At 46.4% G+C, this 15,938-nt stretch overlaps 1 protein-coding gene across 2 annotated transcripts in view; it reads right to left on the bottom strand.

The window, feature by feature from the left end:
• The window catches only part of Fank1 (fibronectin type III and ankyrin repeat domains 1), a 103,428-nt gene that overhangs the window by 79,081 nt on the left and 8,409 nt on the right, over nt 1-15,938 (bottom strand). Inside the window, exon 1 of one of the 2 annotated variants that reach the window (XM_050136768.1) lies at nt 12,398-12,497. The exons of the other annotated variant lie outside the window; for it this stretch is intronic. The gene's annotated coding sequence lies outside the window, so the exon portion shown is untranslated. Of the gene's footprint in view, nt 1-12,397; nt 12,498-15,938 lie in introns of those variants that run through there. 2 annotated transcript variants of the gene reach the window in all.

Below are 15,938 nucleotides of genomic sequence, written 5' to 3'. Positions count from 1 at the left end.
ACTGCTTTCTTAACCCAAAATACCAAAGTTGATATTCCTCCAAACATGGTCAGGCCTGTCACAGCAATACTCCAGTCCCTGGTATCGGCTTCTGTCTCAGAGTTTTTATTGCTGTGAAGAGATACCATGACTACTGTAGCTCTTATAAAAAGAAAAAAAAAAACCCACCATTTAATTCCCTTATAGTTTCAGCAGTTTGGTCCATTATCACCATGATGGGAGGCATGGTGGTGTGCAGGCAGACGTGGTGTTGTCTACATCTTGGCTTGCAGGGAACAGGAAGTTGATTAACATACTGGACAGTATCCTGAGCATAGGAAACCTCAAAACCCACCCCCATAGCGACACATTTCCTCCAACAAGGTCATACTCACTCCAAGAAAGCCACATCTCCTAATAATGCTACTCCCTATGAGATTCTGGGGGCCAATTACATTCAAACTACCACAAGGACCTTAACAATCCTAAGAAATCCCTCAATCTGTAAAAACTGATAAATCAACTCTAAAATCCGTTAAAAGACCAAGAAAGGCCAAGATGAAGAGAGAAAAAGCAAGGATATTTGATAGAAAGTTTGACTAGTGAATGAAATAGGTAAAATGCCAACAGAATTATTATATACTTCTCAAAAACCCTAAAGCACCACAAAAAATAGCTGTATGTGTATGCAAGCATTCCCCAGAGGTATCTTGTATATTTACACAATTTAATATACTAGAAGTTGACTTTTAAATAGTGTAAACTCAGTTGAAGGAAGGGAAGGAGGGAAGGAGGGAAGAAGGGAGGGGAGGGGGAATTCTATCCCTCTAAGCACAAGCCTCACCTATTTCTCAGTGTTGAGTGGGATAACAGACTAGAGTTCTGGGTCCTGGCAACAATTGTCTGCATCTGATGCACCTGCCTGGGGAACAGATCTGAGAGCCCTTTCCGTTCCGACTGTTGTTAAAGACTGAGCCCAGCCCTGACACATTCTCTATTTATGGTCATTGCTGTTAGCAATGTGTCAACTCTACCCATATATCACAGAGATGCAGGGATGTTTACATGGCCTCCTGCCAAAAGCAATCACCCTAGCTGCCTGCACACTGCTAGGCGACTCCTGGAGAAGGCTTACAAGGTTATGTTTTGGTTTGGTTTTGAGAATGAGAGCTGCTCCGTCTCCCAGGCCGGCCTTGAACTTACACTCCCACGGCCTCCACCTCCTGAATACTGGCATTATAGGTGTGTGTTACCACAGTTGGCTTGAGATTTTAAACAAGAAAAACATTTTCAGCAAAAAAAAAAAAAAAAAAAAAAAAAAAAAAAAAAGGAAGAAAAAAAACCTCCCTACCTAATAAAGTCAGTGAAGTGTGCCAAGCTGCATAAATTTACTTGGACACCTTGTAAAAATGGCTGGAAGGGAACATTTAGTCCAACATCACATCAAACTTGTCAGGTGGAACTAACATGTCGTCACAGTTCTGGACTCAAAGGCCAGTAACCACTGAGTCTGCTCTCTAGCCAAAGTTCAGGGGGGGGGGGAGGCAAAGCCAAAAATGGTTTCCCCTGCAACCCCATCATCCTCTTCACTAGGGCTCGAGGCTGTGTATTACGTTTGACAGTGCTCCTCAGAAAAGGAACAAAACTATCATGATGAGTTAAAACTGTTAACCAAAGGCACAGAGTCGGGCAGGAGGCAGGAATTCTTTCCCGAGCCAAATCTTCCCCGTTATTACACAGATCTCAACACTTTGTAGCCGGGCGATGGTGGCACCAGTATTGATTATAGCAATAGGAAATTGTACTCTTATTGTAACATTGTAGTAATGGAATAAGTATGTTGCTGCTCACGAGCCTGAAATCTCAGCACTCAGGACTGGAGGCAGAAGGATCAGAAGTTCAAGGTCATCCATGGCTACAAATAATAACAAATAATAACAAATAAATAAATTTTAAATAGAATAGTAAGTTTAGTCAGTCTTTTAAATTCCAGAATTTCTGATTGTTATGATCACAAATAAGGGCTCCGGGGATGAGCATTCCCAAAAGAAGTGATACTATTTCAGAAGTAAAAACCACCTCGGGTTGGGGTCAGTTAAAATGCTAGCTCAGGGACTGGAGAGATGGCTCAGGGATTAAGAGCACTGACTACTTTTGCAGAGGCCCCTAGTTCTGTGCCCAGTACCCAAACATGGTAGATTGTAAACATCTATAACTCCAGGTCCAGGGCATCTGATGCCCTCCTCTTGACCTCTGCAAGGACTAGGCACACATATGGTACACAGACATACACACAAACAAAACACATAAAATATTTTTTTAAATGGTTCATTATCTTAGGAAAAAGCATGAAAGAGAAAATTATCAAACCCAATGAGAATAATTTCCTGAAGCCGTTGTTAGTGCAGCTCACACCTGTGTCCCCTCAGACTCATGGACCATCTTTGAGTCCTGGCTTCTGAGTAGCAAAGTGGCCCCTTTCCTCCAGGGCAGGCGAATCTCCAGGGCTCCCTTTGGCTCAACCACAGTGATTCCTTCCCTTCGTCCCCAGCAGACCTTCTCCCCATCCCCAGCTGGGTCAAAGGGGCCTGAGTTAAAGGAACCTCTCACCTCCTGGAGCATGGGCGTACTTTAAATGCTTCCCTGGGCTGAGGACAGACAGTTCTTGTGAAGATGTCCTGTACCAACTTATAGTCTTCTTCCAGAGACTGGGATTTAAAGCTTAATTCTCGAAATCTCTGTTTCACTCCAAGTCTGGAAATTCCTTCCCTATTTCCCTCCTTCGCCTCTCTTATAAGTAGACTCACTGGTCCAGGCATCTTCAGTAGTATCCACTAAAACCCTGTACTTTTAGTTTTCTCAGACTCTACTCCGGAATTTCTTTTAACCCTGCAGGGAGGAACATTACCAGGATATGGAGAGGACTAGACACTCTGAAGACCCATGTCCTAATCACCTGTGATGCACCCCAAGCCTCTGTTTCCCACGAGCTAGGCACGCTTTCTTCGCAAGAATGCACAGAAAGGACCGGTCAGTGCTTCATGAGTCTAAGGGTTCAACTGACATCAAAATGATCATCATGAGTGCTGAGGAGATGGCTCAGACATAGAGCTTACAGTTCAAATGTTGAGGACCAGAGGTCAAATTCCCAGAACTGACTTGACAGGATGAGAGGAGACCGGAGAGTGTGCCCAGAAGCTCTGGCATTTCAGAGGCAAAAAAGAGAGCCTGACTCCAACAGGGGGAGGTAAAGATCAGCACCAAGGTGGTCCTCTGAACGGTCAGTACCTGCTGACCACACTCATACACACAGACACAGACAGACAGACAGACAGACACACACACACACTATAAATGCATGCACAAAGAATTTCTTTAAATTTTACTATGGACACATCAGATTAACTGTGCTGCCATCGAGGGCAAGTACGGCCACCACCACTCGCTATAGCTCTGTCACACCCAACTAAAACTCTATACTAACGACAGTTCTAATGGGAGCAATGGGTAGGAGCTTTTGTTGCCTTCACTTAGGGGCCTGAGTTCACATCAACAACACCTGTAAGAAGTCAAACATGGTGGGTGTGCATGTACTGTGGACAGGGAGGAGACAGGAGGATGGCTGGGGCTTCCTAGTTGCCAGCATAAGCTCCAGGTTCGATGAGAGGCCCTAGCTTAAAGAAATAAGATAAAACCTAAGACAGAGGGCTGGAGAGATGGCTCAGAGGTTAAAAGCACTGACTACTCTTCCAGAGGTCCTGAGTTCAATTCCCAGCAACCACGTGGTGGCTCTCAACCATCTGTAATGAGATCTGGTGCCCTCTTCTGGCCTGCAGCATACATGCAGGGAAAACACTGTATGCATGATTAATAAATAAATCTTTTAAAAAAAACTGAGATAGAACACTGGATATTCTCCTCCGACCTCCCTGCACGTGCATGCACACATGCATGTGTGCACAGACACACACACAACTTAAGAGTCAAACTGGCTACAGAATATCCAAAGGGGGACCAAGAATCCTTTCCTGGGGCTGAGAGATTCAAGAGAAAGTTTACTACACATATACCATGTAGGGAACTATTAGCAGAGGGACATTTTCCAGAATCTAGCAACACCCTACAAGATTTGAAAAATGCCAGACAAACCAGCTCTTCCTCTTGACCTGGACACGCTGATGGGCTTGGCGTTCACCTTTGAGTCACACCCATTTCTAACTCCACACTTGTCACCATCTTGCTCATTGCCCCTCAAGAAGCAGCAAGCTGCCTGCCTCCCGTGACTCACAAGCCTCACTGAAGTGCTGGTTCGCTCTGCCTGAGCCTGCAATTCTCTTCTACAACCAACTGAAAAGTCTGTTGCTTATATCCAAGCTCACTGATATTTGCTGGATACCAGGACCAACTAAGTACTTTAGTGTGACTAAGTGAGACTAGACAGAAAGATGGGGGCAAACAAGGGGGGCAAGGAAAGGGAAAAGAAACCCTTTGGGGAATCTGGCCAAAATCTAGAAACTTCAACAAAACAAGTAAAATCAAATTGCCTACATGTAAAACTCTAGGATAACTCTGAAGCCATTTCTAAGGCCTCTCAGCAGCAGTTCTTCCCCCTCCCCTGGGAACCAAGGACCTAACAACTTCACATACACGTACTGGAATGTTGGGGATTGTCCATCTCCCTGTGTCCTTGTGGATGATCTCCAGATTCCAGATAGAACTGAGTTACTGAAATTGGGGCAAGATAACCCTTAGGTGTTGACTCAGTTCCTCGGCCTTGGTCAGGGGATATTGACTCAGTTCCTTGGATACAGTTAGGATGACTCAAAAATGTTCCCCTCTTCCCCCCCCCCCACCCCGATCTAGCAACCACTCTCTTGCCATGGCTCAGACCAATCATTGCTAGTAGCCCTTTTATCAGCCAATCCTAATAGTTGGAAAAACAACCCCCAGACTCCCCCCTTGCTTCTGTGGCTTTTCGTTTTAAAAGTAGCCTGTACCAGCTATTCGGGGTCTTTTGGCTTCCCGAATGCTGAAAGACCCTGTCACGACAGAATTAAATCCTCATGCTTTTATATCAACTGTGGTGTGTGAGTGTTTTCTTGGGGTGACTCCTCCTCAGTAATTGGACTCTAAGGTCCAACATCCAGAGCTAGTGCTTACTTTCCTAAAGAGTTCTTGACTAAGATGTTAAAACACGTCTGCAGCCAGTGTCTGACCTTGGCCTAACCCCATTAGCCTCTTTCTCATCCACAAGCCCAAACAATGCACCTGAGAAAACCACCTTAGTTTCATTTTATTTTTATAGGCATGGGTGTTTTCTCTGCATGAATGACTATGCACGATACACATGCCTGGTGCCCATGGAGCCAGAAGAGGCTATCAGATCCCTGGGTACTGGGGTTATAACCAATTTTGGGCCACAGTGTGAGTGGTAGGAATTGATCATGGATCCACTGAATCATCTCCCCAGCCCCCAGTTTCTTTTGTTTTTGTTTTTTGAGACAGGGTTTCTCTTGTGTAGTTCTGGCTTACCTGGAACTCACTCTGTGGACCAGGCTGGCCTCACAGAGCTCCACCCACCTCTGCTGCGTGAGTGTTGGGATTAAAGGCGCACGCCACCACAGCCCATCCCCTAGTTTCATTTTTAAAAGGAAATTTCTTTAAGAACAAGTAAACTGCCCAGTGTTGTAGCCACACCTTTAATCATCTATGACTTTGAGGCCAGTCTGGTCAATGTCGTATGTTCTAGGCCACCCAGGACCCTGTCTCAAAACAAATGACAAAAGAACAAAACCAGGTAAACCAGTTCACATTTAAGACACTTGGTGAACTTTCATTTTTAAACTCTACTTAATCTTCATTGTAGACAAGGTTGTGAAAAATAAAACTAAACTCTGCTTAATCGTTAAATCTCATTGTTAATCACCTCCTTTGAATAGTGTGACCTTAAAAGCCACCAGGTCATGTATGCTGCCATTGCAAAGACACCCAGGTGCAAATCTCTTGAGAAGCCCATATCCATGTCTTTGGTGTGTGCTGTTTCCAAATGGTCTCTACACGCCTCCGCTTCTATTTGAGTATGTCCTAACTCTCGTGTCTACGTAATGAGGTAAGCATGCCTCACTGAGTCTTGTTCTGAAATTCCCTGTCAGAGAATTTGATGTCACAACTGGGTTCAGGTCCCTAAGGAGGAAGCAGGGAGCATCTCACACAACTCGTGGTTGTTCTGGGCTGCAGCTCCCCACACCAGCATTGGTACCTCATCTCCTACACTGAATCATATACATGGTTAAGAAAAACATCTCCTTCCTCTACCCTCCCAAAAGCCCCAGATTCCTCAGACAAAGTGCAGAACCATGCAAAGGTGTTTGATGCAAGTTTCACACATCAGTCTTTGTAACATAATGAAGGCCTACATCAGTAAAGCCAGGTTTCTGTTGTTGAAACAGGGACTTGCTTAGCTCAGGATGGCCTTGAACTCACCATAGAAATGAGGTTGGCTTTGGTTCCTGATGCCCTGCCTCAGTTTTCTGAGTTCTGGGGTTGTAGAAACAGAGTGTTTTTCATACTAGGCTTGATGTAGAGTAGAGAGTTATAGAAAATATGATAGGACAAAGGGGTTCATGCAGTGTACTGCACACAGTGTGGTCTTACAGTAAGATAAGTTAGGAGCCACAAGACCTACTCCATAGCCATGTAGGAGGGAACTCTCACAGGGAGAGGTGGCGGGAAACTAAAATTGTCTTCTAACATTTCTTAAGTTTCTTCCGTACATACATCATATAACATGGAAGGGAGGCACATTTAGAGAGGACACATTTAGAGGGTGCACATTTGGAGGATAACTTTGGAGGTGAAACTTTTGGAAGGAAAACATTTGGAGGTAGCACATCTTAGCCTCCATTATCACAGAGTGTGTGTACTTAAATAATTGGCTTACTTCACTTTGCATCTTTAAAGGTTCATCCATCCTACCACTTGGGAGGTAGAGGCAGGCAGATCTCTATATTTGAGGTGAGTATGGTCTACAGAGCAAGTTCTAAGTAGCCAAGGTTATAAAATGAGACTGTCTCAAAACAAATGTGTGTATGTATGTACGTATGTATAAAAATAAAGGTTCATCCACTTTACAGCATGTATCAGAATCGTCTTTCTTTTCAAAGCTGCATGATGCTCCACTGTGTATATCACATTTTGTCTATAATGTGTGAATGGTCAGTTGGGTCACTTCCACTTTGGGGCTGTCAGGAGTGACCCATGCTTTCACAACATATCTTTACACCAGTATACATAAACAATCAAAAGAGCATGGCCCAGGCCCTCACAGAAGGCTCTCTTTGTAAAATGACTTCCTCCTTCATCTGAGTGATGGGGACAGGGTCAAGACCTGCTCTCCACAGATGGAAGTCTTGTTGGAAAATTCCCGCTCGCTTTTCTTATCACCCGGAAGAGTGGACTAGGGCAGCGAAGCAGACTGTAGTTAAACAAACAGAGGTCATAGCAATTGCCACACATTAACGCACAGAGTGATCTAGAAACACCCAAGGATTACACAGCGCATCCCTTCATTATGGGCCACTCCGCGTCTTTTGGCTCACGCTGTCTGACTTCCAGTCACACCTCTCAAGTGCTCCACTTGTTAGAGTTTAGGACCACAGGCAACACCCGTGTGTGGTTCAAGCACAGACCATAATGGCTCCACTCACGGCCCTTCTCGCCTGCATTAGTCCCAAGTTACCTCCACATTCTGATTCACAGCTGGGCCTGTTCTCTGGATTTCTCTTCGGAGGGCTAAGAACACCTTCCTGACTGGTTCATTAACAACTTGAATATTATTTTACATCTGTATGGCAGCCATCATCTTATCAATGTTCAAAAAACTTTAACAAAAGCTAGTCACACCCATACATGAGTTGATCCCTTGTTTCTCCAAGAGGCCTGTGGAGCAGCAGCCTAGCCAGCCCTGGGATGCTCTTTAGAAAACAGGACTGCTAGCCAGACACTGGAGTTAAATAAGGCTGGTTAGTACAGGGTAGTGCAGGTTAGTACACATCCTGGCGACCTCCAGTGTGGGAAACCAGATCTACCGTCTACCCAGCCTTTCCTGGCCTTCACTAGCTGTTGTCTCCTCCATGACTAACCACACAGCTCACTGCCAGCAGCCCCATCTCTGGAAGCCAGCCCTGAACTCACAGACCTCACTTTGAGGAGGAAAAGGACACTCTCCTCTAGCCCACCGCTTCTCCCCTGGGGCCACAGCAGGGAGAATAGCTGCTCCCAAGGCTAGGAAGGGCGAAGAGAGAGGCAGAAATGGCATCGTTCGCAGTTCTTCAAAGCTCAGGTGAAAACATCTTCCTCACATTTAAGTTTTCTTATTAGGATTAACCTGTATATCAGTATATCAACTTTTGAGAAACACCAGTTTGGGGGCTGGGGCTTAGCTCGGTGGTACAGACCCTTGCCTGGCATGAATCGGGACCTGAGAGAAGAACAAGAAAAGCAGGGAGCAAAGCAAAGGTCAGTCTCACCTTCAGCGTCATGTGGTGCTCTCTATCCAGTTTTCTGTCCTGCCTCCCGTCACCTAAATCAACTGATAACATGAGGGCCTGTGGCTCACGGGCCTGTGAGCAGGGGAGCAAACCTGGCTTCTTGCCCAGTGGCGCTTACAATCCAGTGGGGGTCAGGCACTGAGCTGACAACCCAAGATGACCAAAACCAAAAGGAACAAAAGAGCAGCAGAAAGGACGCTGATAGGGAACTTCGGCGAATGAAGGAAAAAGTAACGCAAATCTATAAGGTCACCGTGGCTGCTCGGAATGACACTGGAAACCATGCCCTCCACACGGTGGGCAGGGAAGGGGTACATCCGTGCTCTACAGTGTCGTGGGTATTAGGGAGTGAAAAGCAACAGTTCTAAGGCTACAGTCAGTGATATACTGATGCCTACGATAGCTACCACCCTGTGAAAGGGGACAACTCACTGCCCCATGCCACCCACATGTACCTGCGTTGTCAGGATAGCTGCTGTCCTGTGAGAGAGGACAGGTGCCCCACACCTCGCACACACCACCTGTGCTGTCCTGATGGCCACCACGCTGTGAAAGACAGCAGGTCTGTCTCATACACCCACACACACTCGTGCTGTCCGGCTTCCTGGCATTCAGCTGACTGGCTCAGATCCGCATCCTCTTTGTTCCCTTCTGGATCCTGCTTCTACTAAGTGTTTTGCTGAAGCATGAAGAGTCATCATAGGCCAGGCCCAATGGTGGACACCATTCACACAGCTTGGATCACCCACGGGGATGCCACAGTGTAGGTTTCTCATAAGCCACCAATTTGAGCGAAGCAGGACCTGACGGGCAGGAAGCCAAGCTTCCCAATTTCTGTGCCCCTCCATGACTTATCAACTGTGCTGTTGGCATCATTGTGATGCAATGGCGAATCTGTTTTTATCTAAAATTCACTCAGAGTAACCAGATGCCAGCTGAAGGTAGCAGGGGCAAAGTGTCATCAGCAGAGACCCATTTACAGAAAAGAGCTGGGCAAGCCAGCCTGACTCACGCTGACACTATCTGGGATCAAGTGGCCATCTGACGGGCACCAAGCCTTTGGGCATGCCCAGATCTTGCCAGATCACTAGAGGAGTTTGGGTGTCAGAATGAGCAACCGCTGAAACAGAAGTTCATAATCAAGAAGAAGTAACAAGTCACTGACACAGCTCTAGAATCATGTCGGTCAGCACAACCATTTGGGCCTGCATGTGAGTGTCATGTCCCACCTTGTCCAGCAAGGATGACGCGCGACACACCGGAGCTCTTCTCACTGCAGTTTATTCCAGGACTTTATTTTCTCTCTCTCTCTCTCTCTCTCTCTCTCTCTCTCTCTCTCTCTCTCTCTCTCTCTCNTACAAACAAAAAGGAAGTATTGCGTTCAGCCTCGACCAGCAAGGAAGACGCAACACAGGAGCTCTTCTTACTAGGCAGTTTATTCAGGACCTTGTTTTCTTTCCCTCTCTCTCTCCGGGCAAACCTCTCCCAGCCCTTAAATAGGCATGGGCTGCCAATCCCGGATTGCCAGGTGGGCACTGCCCACAGGCCCACGCATATGCAAGCAGCTGATGATCATTGCGTGATCAGGCATAAGTCAGACTGTAGCCATAGGAGTTGATTATACATCTCCATCAGGTGTGACACCACGCAGCTCGCTACATGTGGGTCCTCTTCCCTTTCCAAGAATCAAACAAACTGTAACTGGGCTTGTTGTCAAGGGATCACTGTCTTCTATTCCTAAAACACACACTTCATTACATTTTGTCCTTTCTGGACCTTTGGCGGTTCTGAGGGTTCAGAGTTGAAGGTGGGTAGCTGACCTCCCAAGGTCTGTAACTACAGACTTGCGCCATTTCATTAAAGCTCTTAGAAGTTGAGGGTGTGGTAGTTTGAATATAACTGGCCCCCATAACCTCATAGGGAGTGGCACTGTTAGGAGGTGTGGCTTTGTTGGAGTGGGTTTGGCCTTGTTGGAGGAAGTGTATCACTCTGGGGGCGGGCTTTGAGGTTCCCTATGCTCGAGATACTGCCCAGTGTCTCAGCTGAGCTCCCGTTTTCCTGCTAGATAATACTCTAGCACCACGTCTGCCTGTATGCCACCATGCTCCCCACTATGATGATAGTGGGCTGAACCCCTGAAAGTATAAGTGAGCCACCCCAATTAAATGTGTTCTTTATTAGAGTTGCAATAATCATGGTGTCTCTTCACAGCAATAAAAAAGCCCTAACACAGCGGGGTCCAAATAGCTGGCTACTACTGGTCCACACTGAAGTCAGCTGCTGTTAAACAGATGAAACACATCAACCAGGAGCACAAGGAGTATGGAGAGACAGTTAATACAGAAACATAAATAGTCAGATAAGCAAATGAATAAGCAGTGCCAGTTGCGGTGGCACAGGCCTTTAATCTCAACACCAACATAGTGAGACCATCTTTAAAAAGAACAGAAAAGATTATGTTAGCAAGTTGGTCCCCGAACTAAAGCAAGGAGGTGGCAGTCTGGATTCATTGCTCCTTTTCCACTGGAAGCAGGTGTTAGTTCTTTAAAATGACAGAGCAAACACGTGTTTTCCTAGTGTGCAAATAATTTTCACTGATGGCATCCAAAAGCCTAGGTTCCGCTGACCTCCATGAGAAAGAGTTCTGATATCCAAGGTTAAGGGATGCTGGGGGGGGGGGGGAGGTGAAGATAGAGCAGGATGTTGTGTGATTGTTGATTCTAAGTCAGCGCCCACCATGACCAGGACACTGACAGCAGCCAGTGTCTTCAGTCTCTGACTGATGTGGCATTTGGGTCCAAAACAAAGGAAACATTTTCATAAACGGAACTTGATAGAGAGTGTTTGATATCTTGTCCACTAGCATAGATGCCCTTGGGGACAGTGTCTCCTCCTCTCATCACAGAGGTCCTGCAGTGAGGCGTGGGAGGGGAACAAAGACAAATGCTATGGGCAAAGGCGGAAACAAGGACCCACTCCTAACTTGGAAAGGAAGTCCAAACAAGTTACAGATGAGAAAGTTAATATTTTTTTTCTCTGTCAAAAATCTAAAGAACCCACTGTGTTCGACTGGCTGTGGGGAAAGGAGAGCTCACACTGGTCACTGCTGAGGATGACAGCATTTGTAACCCCTGTGAGCCTTTGCAAGAGTTTGGATGTCCATGTCCTCCAAAGGCCTGGGTGTTCCCCAGCAAGGGAACACAGTTTAGAAGGTGGAGCCTGTGAAGAAATTGTGGGACCCCAGACCCTCCCTCTTCCTCTGAAAAAAGTTAGTTCCACCCAGAACTCCCTGCTGTTGCCATCTGGGGTCCCATAAGGACCCAAAGCAATGGTCCTTATGTCTCTACCCAAAGTAGAGACTCCATCCCAAATGGAGTTTCCAGAACAGAAAGAGGTAACCCTCTTCTCATGAGTTAATCCAGGGTGGCTTACAGGATGGAATTCTGATTTAAGAAGAGCAATTTGGGGACTGGAGAGATGGCTCAGTGCTTTAGAGAACCTGGTGAGGACCCAGGTTCAGCTCGCAGCACCCACACAGTGATTCACAACCATCACTAACTCCAGTTCCAGGGATCCGATGCCCTCTTCTGACCTCTCTGGGCACCACCCACACATGTGGAACACAGAAAGATAAACATGCAGGCAAAATTTTCATGCATAGACCTAAAAACAAGTTTTTACAAAAGAACAATTTATCAAATACAAAACCAGCTTTAACCGCTTCATGCTTAGACTCTTGCCCCTTAGACACAGCTGCTGCCCAAACACGTCAGACTCTAAAGGCTGCCACTATCAGTTTTGAAGTAAAATGGCCACGCTGGTCTCCCACCGCCATTGTAACCACAAACAACAGAGACACTTCGTCTTACAGTTCTGAGGTCACAAATCCAAAACGCATCGCAGAGGTTCACGGGAAAGGTTGGCACCTCCGGCATGCCGTCTTCTGTACCTCTTTGGGGTGCCCCAGACTCCCTGAGTCAGATCCTTACATCACACCAAGCTCTGCCCGCATTCTTGATGAGTGCTCTGGCTAGGCCCGGCCTTCTGCTCCCCGCTAATAAGGACACGTGGTTGATTCCACGAGGCCTACCTGGACAGCAGAGCGCAAACGCTCCACGTGCCCATCCTTAGCCACGAAACCTCCTTCAGCTGCAGGCTGACACGCAGCGAGATTTCAGGGCCTTAGGCTGGGGATGTCTTTGGCTCAGTAGCAAATCACTAGAAGTGGGTCCCCGTCAGTAGTGGACTGGTTAAATAAATTAAGATAAACAGAATACCATCATTCTTCCAACCATGAGAAAACTCATTATGAGCTAAAAGAAAGTGCTCCAAAATGCAGTAGTCACTAGAAAGAGCCAGGCGAAGGCCAGAGAAAGACATGTAACACAATCTGCTTCTGCTCCTGATAGTATTAAAGTGTATCCGGCTAGAAAGGAATGGGTGGGAAGGAAGTGGGGACACTGGCAAATGTCTTTTCATTAAATGCTCCATAACTCTTTGGTTTCTGAAACTTGTAACTGTAGCACTTATCCAAAAAGTGAGACAAGATCTAAAAGGGGGGAAAAAAGTCGAGGAGGAAAGACCAGGACAGATGAAGATTCGAAGGCAGGTGGAACCAAGCTAGCCAGTGGGGGCTCTCAAGGCAAAAGACACAGAAAGCAGCTAGGGCTACAGCATAACGCTGGACACTTGCCAACATGCCAGAGGCTGTGCCCCAAACCAAAAAACACACTAGATCATACGGGATTTCAGTGCTATGTAACCAATTACCATAAAACAGCAGTTCACCCCCCAAACAGTCACCATCAAATGAGCTCTGTGAGACAGACACCCAAAAGGAAATATGGTGAAAGACTTGAGTGGGCACTTCGTGTAGATACATTTAAGTAGCCTATAAAAATACATTTTAAAACTTAATAGCATTAGTTAATGTGGAAAGTATAATGAGGCACATCTGCTTTGAGGAGGAGAAGGGGCGGAGCAGACATCAGCAAGCATGGAGAACAGCTGGGCTCCGAGGCCCTGCTGGTACAGTGCTTAGGCTGCACATGTAGTAGCTATCAGAGGGGTGTGCACCTGGACGAACTCTGCCACTTGGCCGGGCATTCTGCTCCTGGGCATGCGCCAAGAGAAATGCACATGTGTAGGGAAAGGGGAACCTTCATTCAAGGTTGGTGGGATGGCAAACTGGTCCAGGCACTCCAGAAATCAGCATGGAGATTCTCAAAAAGCTCAAAATAATCTACCAAATGACCAAGCTATACCCCTCCTTGGCATCTGCCCAGAGAACTCAACATCCTACTCCACAGATACTTGCTCAGGCACGTTCACTGCTGCTCTGTTCATGATAGTTAGGAAATGGAAACAAACAAACAAACAATGTCCTTCAACCAATGAATGGGTGATGAAAATGTGGCACATATACGCTATAAAATATTATTCAGCTGTAGAGAAAAATGAAATCATGAAATTTGCAGGTAAATGGATGGAACTAGAAAAGATCATACCGAGTGAGATATCCCAAACCTAGAAAGTCAAAGGTGACATGTTCTCTTTCACTGTTGGCTCCTAGCTCCTAGTCATCATGTGTGAGTCCACAGTTTGTAATGACTACAAAAATCAGGAAAATAAAGAGGACCATTGCTGGGGTGGGGGAGCAACAGACAAGGAAATAACAGGGTACAAATGGTCTGATTAGGGAATGGGAAAAGGGGTGGAGGAGGGAGGGTAAAATAAGAGTAAGGATGCCTGAAAACGCCATAAGAAACCATACTATTTATTAACTGTCTACCTAAAAAAAACTATAATACGCATAAGTCTATATATACATGCATAGATGAAATGTAATTTCCCCAGCTGGGCCAACCATGCTCCCTTCAAGAGCCAAACATCACCTAACAAAAATCCCAGTACCAGACATTTCTCTTTTGAGTTGGTCTCGTTTGTTCAAGAGACTCCCAAAGCCGCACAGGCTACTGCTAATGTTCTTGGTTGATGATCCCCACCGCACCCCCAGCCCCGAGGTGGAAACCAAGTCCCTAATGCTGAAGATACCATGCACTTTAGACACTGGGCCCAGGGCTCCTGAGCTGGAGCTGATTTGAAAGCTTCCTTCCTGAGGACTAGCTCTCATGGTACCAGAAGGCACCATGCAAGCCTCCAAAAGAGGGAGGTAGCCAACTGTCCTGCCCAGCTATGGCACCTGTGAACCACCATGACAAGCAGGGGCCCATAGCCCTAAAGGTACGGTTGAGCTAACCTTTGTAAGCTTAGAGATCACAGGGTGTATAGCTTTCTGTTGCTGTGATAAACAGTACAACCAAAGCAGCTTGGGGGAGAAAGAATTTATTTGGTTTACACTTCCACATCACAGTCCACCACACTGAAGGAAGTCGGGACAGGACCCTGGACGCAGGAACTGAAGCAGAGGCCATGGAGGAGCCTGCTTATTGCCTTGCTCAGCCTGCTTTCTTACACCATCCAGGTGACACTACCCACAGTGGGTTGGGTCATTAACCAAAAACATACCCACAGGCCAATCTGATAGAGGAAATTCTTCAAGTAGTGGTCCCTCTTCCCACCGGGCTCTAACTTGGGTTAGGCTGACAAAAAACTAGCCAGTGTATGGATGTGATCAGTTTTCAGTTTTTCACCAAACAGGGTTTGTAAAATTTTGTATTGTATTGTATACACATACTTCAATTAGAAAGCAACATTTAGCGGGGCAGTGGTGGCACACCCCTTTAATCCCAGCTCTTGGAAGGCAGAGACTCAGAGAAGGCAGATCACTGAGTTTGAGGCCAGGTTGGTCTACAGAGCAAGTCTAGGACAGCCAGAGCTATGAAGAGAAACCCTGCCTCAAAAAACAAACCAGTAGATGATAGATAGATAGATAGATAGATAGATAGATAGATAGATAGATAGATAGATAGATAGATAGACAGACAGATAGATATAAATAAACAGACGCCTAGGGAGGAAAAATACACTAGGAGAGCAACACTCTTTTCCTGTGATATTAAGTCGAGGGCCTCATCCCAGCCCCCCCTCCAGCCCCCACTCCTTGGCACCCATCTTTGGAAGTCCCCTCCCCTGGGAGTTGCCTTGGTCTGGACCCCATCTCCGGGAAAGCACACCAAGCACTGACCCTTCCCCAGGGAGGGTCAGGACCACTCCCACAGGCTATTTAGGCTGGGCCCAGAAGAGGAGCACGTGGTCTGGGATTTCCCATGGTCTCCCCTGCTCTCTCTTTCTCCCCATGCTTTCCCGGCCACCCGGGAGCACTGCTTTAAACGTGGTCATCTTTTATTCGGTGTAATTTGGTCTGATTGGAATTACTTGTGTCGGCAGAAATGCTCATCTTAAGAATATTTCTAACATTTCCAACAAGAGCTGATTCTGTTCACCAGA

Source organism: Alexandromys fortis, unplaced genomic scaffold (assembly GCF_014885135.2).
Source record: "Alexandromys fortis isolate MF-2015 unplaced genomic scaffold, M_Fortis_MF-2015_v1.1 scaffold_3, whole genome shotgun sequence".
NCBI classification, from domain to species: Eukaryota; Metazoa; Chordata; class Mammalia; order Rodentia; family Cricetidae; genus Alexandromys; species Alexandromys fortis.
This window is presented reverse-complemented; position numbering and strand designations above follow the sequence as displayed.